We start from the raw sequence: 6260 nt of genomic DNA on the forward strand, positions 1-6260 counted from the left end.
AAAAGTTACAATTATGATAAAAAACATAATTATGGCATAAAAAGTCAATTACGAGATAAAAAGTTGAAATTATGAGATACTGAATCATAATTATGAGATAAAAGTCAAAATTCTGATATAAAATCTCTGACATACTAAAATCATAATTATGAGATAAGTCAAAAATATTATATACTAAGCCATAATTATGAGATAAATTGTCAAAATGATGAGATATAAAACATACAAATAACTGTTTCAACTCTTTTCAACATTGATAATAATCAGAAATGTTTCTCGAGCAGCAAATCAGCATATTAGAATGATTTCTGAAGATCATGTGACACTGAAGACTGGAGTAATGATGCTGAAAATACAGCTTTTCATCAAAGGAATAAATTACATTTGAACATACAGTATATTTACATAGAAAATAGATATTTTAAATCGTAATAATATTTCACAATTATTTACTGTATTTTTGAATAAATAAATGAAGCCTTGGTGAGCATAACTATGGAAGGTTGTTTTTGCCATGGAATTTAAAAAAAGGTAATAGCGACTTTTTATCGCACAATTCTGAGTTCTGAATTGCAAGGTATAAATTTGCAATTCTGAGACGAAAAATATTAATTGTGAGATATAAACTCGCAATTACGAGAAAAAAGTCAGAAAAGTGAGATAAAATGTTGCAGTTACCTATTTTATTTTTTATTTTGTGCCAGAAACAAAAAAAGTTAGAACTCTGAGTTTACATCTTGCATCTTCTTTTTTTCCCTGAATTTTGAGTTTGCGTCTTACAATTCTTTTTGTGTGCGTGCGCGTGCGTGTGCTTCCATCACAAAAAAAAGGTAATTGTGACTTTTAATCTCACAAATCTGACTTTATTTCTTGCAATTGCACAATTATCTCAGAATTTTAAAAAAGTCAGAATTGTGAGATAAAAAGTCACAACTGCCTTTTAAATTTTTTTATTCCATGGTGGAAACAGGCTTCAATGCACAAGAGACTTCATTCAAAAACAAAACAAAAAAATCTAAAGAAATCTAAACTGAAAATTCCGACCTCACAGCATTGATGTGCGATTGCTAAGGTAGGCTATCTTGAGTGGACATATTTATATTGCATAAGCATATAAAACAGGAATCACCTTACCTAATTTCTGACATTACCTCTTGTCAGAAATTTAAAGCATCTATTTGGAAATTAAACTGATGCAGTTTTAGAGTTTAATGTTTCTCTGCCTCAGAGATGGAGTGAAATGTGAAATAATTTGGGAGGCATCAGCGGGAGCAGATGGCACGGGGTGGCCGCTCTAATGGAAGAGGCAAACCCTTTCGACATGCACCAATCTGGCAGAAACCCTGCATCAGAGTCCCAGGAGACGCCGTGATGATACGGAGCAGGAAGAGGAGCTGAGGTAGGAGGAGGGAGGATCTGAGCGGGTGGCTGGAGGTCTGGAGGAGCAACAGATCGCACGTGTTTACAGGGAAACTGAGGCAGTGAGTCAGCGCCGCCTCGCTTTGCAAATTACATGCTTATTTCCCAGAAAAATACTCAGATTTACTCTAATGGCTTGGAGGGCACTGCGGTACATGCAGTTATTTGCACATATTCCAGTCACTTTAGGTCTATAAACAAAAAGATGAACAATTTTTTGTCTAGTTCTCATTGTGGCTCTCGGATAGACAACATATCATATTCTCATCACATCAGGCATTACACATGTTAACGGTTTCATTAGAGGGCTGATTGTAGCCTGTCTATGAATTGGCATAAAAATACAAATGTTAATGGATAGGCCTAAGTTCCTTCCTCTTTAAAGGAACAGTTTACCCACGAATAAGCAGTCAGTCATCATTTAATCTCCCCCATGTCATTTCAAACCTGTCTGTTTCTGACCATTTAAAGGGACAGTTCACCCAAAAATGAAAATTTGCTGTCAATGTACTCAGGCCATCCGAGATGTAGGTGACTTTTTTGTTCAGTAGTACAGTAAAGAAGATTTTTAGCTGAAACCGTGCTCCTTAGTGATTCATAAAATGCAAGTCAGCGGCTGCCTGGTTTTGAAAATGAAAAAAGAGCATATCAAGGAACACAAAATTAATACGTGTGGCTCCTGGCGGTATATTGAGGTCTTATGAAGTAAACAATTGGTCTGTGCGAGAAACTGAACACTATTTACAACATTATTATCTACAATCCAGAGCCTCAGGCAAACTGAGAAATCTGATTCTTTTCCACAAACTGGATCTTCTGGAGAGTTTGTTTCTATGAACTGATTCAATTCACTAGTTCGTTTACGTAATCATTCTCTAATAACGAGTCTTAATATTTTCTAAAAAAAAATAGCATATATATGAGCAATATCACATGAGTAGATGTGAGATACGGCTGTATATCAGCATGGCTGTGATTCGGCTGTAGGTAATCATATCTGTGCTGATATACAGCCATATCACACGGCTACGAGTGTGATATTGCATTTCTACAACAGTTCAACGTCAGGAGTGTGTAAATACACAAGAAAAACAACGACGGAGTGTCTTCAAAAACCCTCTTTTGTGCAGAACTACTTCCTTCCGCCACGTATTCAAATTTCAGTTTGACAGTATAACAGCTGAGCTCAAGATCCGTTACTAATTAGAGAACGTCACTTTAGAACTAGTAACGAAGGAACGTTGAGTTGCTTTATTAAAAGCTTATTGTATTACTATATTAAAAGCTCTCTGTATTATTTGTAGAGTATGATGAGAGAGAGATGGACTGAGCGAGTGTGATTACCTGCATCTGATACAGCATTCATTCTTCAGCTCAATCTCATATTCACAATAAAACATGAGTGTGAATGTCTGCTGAGGAAAGCGATATCTTTGTCGTACTATCTTTCATCTGTTAAGGGAGATTTCTGATGACAGCACTGCACTGCATTTGTTAACTGCGTCTTACAAGCTGTTGTTGAAAGTAAAAAGAACTTCCTTGTTTACAATCCTGTTTCAGTCTCTTTCAATATAAAAGTCTTTACTGTGGTCTCTTGTCACTATCTAACGGCGGAATAATGTAGGCTAACTAAAATCATCATCACAAACACACACTGTTTTTCAATACTAAATACTACCGTATTGACCCGAATATAAGACAATGTTTTTTTCTTGGAAATACATACAAAAAAAATACAAAAAAACGCGGTCGTCTTATATTCAGGGTCTAGACTTTGACGTGTCAATAATACACCCACAACAATAGGTGGCGCCAAATACGCATAAAACGAGTGTGCCATGAAATACGTAATGTAATGCGTGTTGTAAAGATCGCGAGTAAAAACAAAAGAAAAAGAAAACCTTACAGCTGCATGAGTCGTGACTGTCACGTTAGCATGATGGCACCAAACTCCCTTTGTGATTTTAAAACGTAAGACAGTACCCAGATTTGAAGACTACAGTAAGATTTAACTTCTACTGTTAATAAGATTTCGGTAGGCTACTATTAGATGGATAGCCTAAATGTCCTAATTCAGATGGACTACCTGTTTTGTTTTGTTTTTTAATGGTATATCAAAAAGTGAATATTTTTTAAATGTGATTGTTGGTACATTTTACCAGTTTTTACCATACTTTCAAAACAAAAATTAAAATAGGAAAAATATGCAATATGAAAATAATTGAAGACAAAATGTGTTTTACTGAGAAAAAACAAGATGTGGTTTTTAAAAAGCCTTTTTCCAAAAGGTACATCTGGAAAAAGGGGGGGGTCGTCTTATAATCAGGGTCGTCTTATATTCGGGCCAATACGGTATTATTATTTATATAAAATACAATTTATTGAATAATAATATTTAATAAACAACAATGACAGCCATCATAAAAGTTAAAAAGGCAATTCAGTCAAAAGTACAAAGGCAGCGCTCTGATATACATCATTAAAGTAACATAAAATAAAACGTGATGAGATTTTGCTCTCATCCAAAACTATTTTCTCTGGAACAAATAATAGATTCATACGGTGACCGGGAGGGGACATGTTCGGTTCACTTATTTTTGTCGTGGCCATGACATATTAACTTGTGGGAATGTAATAAACTGTCATGGCCACGAGATCATTTTGTCGAGGTAACGACATCCTTATGTCGTGGCCTCGAGATCCCCTTTTTTGAGGGAACAAAATAAATTTCTTAAGGCCACGACTTCTTATATTGAGGGAACGACATATTTTTCTCATGGCCACGAGTTTAATGCGTAAACAAACCTGCATGACCATAGCAACCAGCGTTCATCAGAGATGAATTTGTTAATATTTTATTTAGAATTAAGAAATTATATTAATTATTATAGAAATTATTACATTATGAAATTATTATATTAACCTAGGCTACCGGGCTGTATTGCGCGCAATGTAGACAGCATTCGAATGAATTTATCATGAATTAGGCTAATGGTACATAAAATACATAAGATAAAATAGGCCTACAAGAAAACATTTTTATCCATGCCACAGTCTCCATTAACTGATCGTCTTTTTCCGTAATATTTGTATATAATAATTATTATTATAGTTGTATTTTAATATTCGTTATGTTATGTATTTGATTTATTTTCCCTTCATTTCGATCTCTTTACTTAACGTTCTGAATAGTTTTGTAAATAATTGCCTATTGTAAATGCTCGACATGTCAATAAAGCTTTGATTATGCTGTATAACTGGAATTTTTACTGGAAGTGCAGTTTAAAGGTTGAATTTAACATATATTTCATTGTATTTTGGCTAATTAATAGACTATAATTTAGTTGAGGAATGAATTGTAAATGAAAACACAACACGCTCATTTATCGTCACACACTGGCACAATCATAAAGTCAAAACTTTATTGGCATAACTGTCAGGCATTTACAGTATTTGCAAAATATATGGTAGCATATTACTAATTATGCAAAACGTTAATTAGCCTAGGTAAAGCGATACAGTTGAAAGGGGAAATACAACAATAAATATAAAAATATCCCTAAACCAGTTAGCCTAATATAAAAATATTATTATAATGTTATTATATTACATTTTAATAATAATAATAATACATATAATAATAATAATAATAATAATAATAATAATATACAAATATTAAATAAAAAGACACGATCGGTTAACGAATTTACAAGACTGTGGGATGGAATAATATGTTTTATCCATCTCTGATGATCGCTGGTTGCTATGGACACGCAGGTTTGTTTACGCTTTAAACTCGTGGCCATGAGACAAATATGTCTTTCCCTCAACATAAGAAGTCGTGGCCACGAGAAATGGATTTTGTTCCCTCAAAATAGGATCTCGAGGCCACGACTTCACATTGCGTGGCCACGACATTTTATCAAGTTCCCACGAGTTATCTTTATTAACAAACCGCATATTTGAAGTCTAAACAACTACATTCTCGCCTAAAAAACTCTTAAAACTACATTCCGTGACACAAAAACAATATTACTTATAAATTATAGTGGATTTGGGCGTCCACCATGACACCCGCTGTGAGAAATTCTGCAAGCGGAGTAATATTCTGCGGAGTAAATAGTTCTGTTATCACTAGAATATAACATGCCTGGAAAAGGCTCTCGGCCTATATATATATATATATATATATATATATGTATATGTTAATATGTATGTACAGTATATATATATATATATACTGTATTTTCTCTAAAAACATCAAACTGCTGGTTCTTGTGTCTTGTGAAACAATTGCATCATGCCAAGTTTGAGTCCGTACAAGAGCAATTGAGGTTTGAGTAAATGATTGCAGAATTCTCATATTTTGGGTGGCTATTCACAGTTATGATTAATCTACCGATTGATTAATTAATTATAGCATAGATAGTGAGACTTAAAAATGTGTTACTTCTAGTTCAGTCACTTTTTTGTGAATCCTGCAAATGTGCATTCAGAATGGGAAATTGTGACACGTAATGATGTGATTTGCTCATTGAGAACATGAGACCGGCCTGTGTTCAGGGTGAGAAGAGACATGAGTCACGGGCAGATGGGAGATCTCTCTGTGTGTGTGTGTGTCTGTGTGTGGGCAGAGCGATCAGACGGACATGCTAATTAGTTCATGACACACTCACCCCTCTGTGCATGTGAATATTAACATGTGAAGCCCAAAGCCAACAGACCGACTGATAACACACAAATTCCAGCACAAAACAGACTATCACTGCCTTCAAAACACACACACACACACACACACACACACACACACACACACACACACACACACACACACACACACA

This window comes from Sinocyclocheilus rhinocerous, unplaced genomic scaffold, assembly GCF_001515625.1.
Source record: "Sinocyclocheilus rhinocerous isolate Xijiao unplaced genomic scaffold, SAMN03320098_v1.1 scaffold1862, whole genome shotgun sequence".
In the NCBI taxonomy this organism is placed as follows: domain Eukaryota; kingdom Metazoa; phylum Chordata; class Actinopteri; order Cypriniformes; family Cyprinidae; genus Sinocyclocheilus; species Sinocyclocheilus rhinocerous.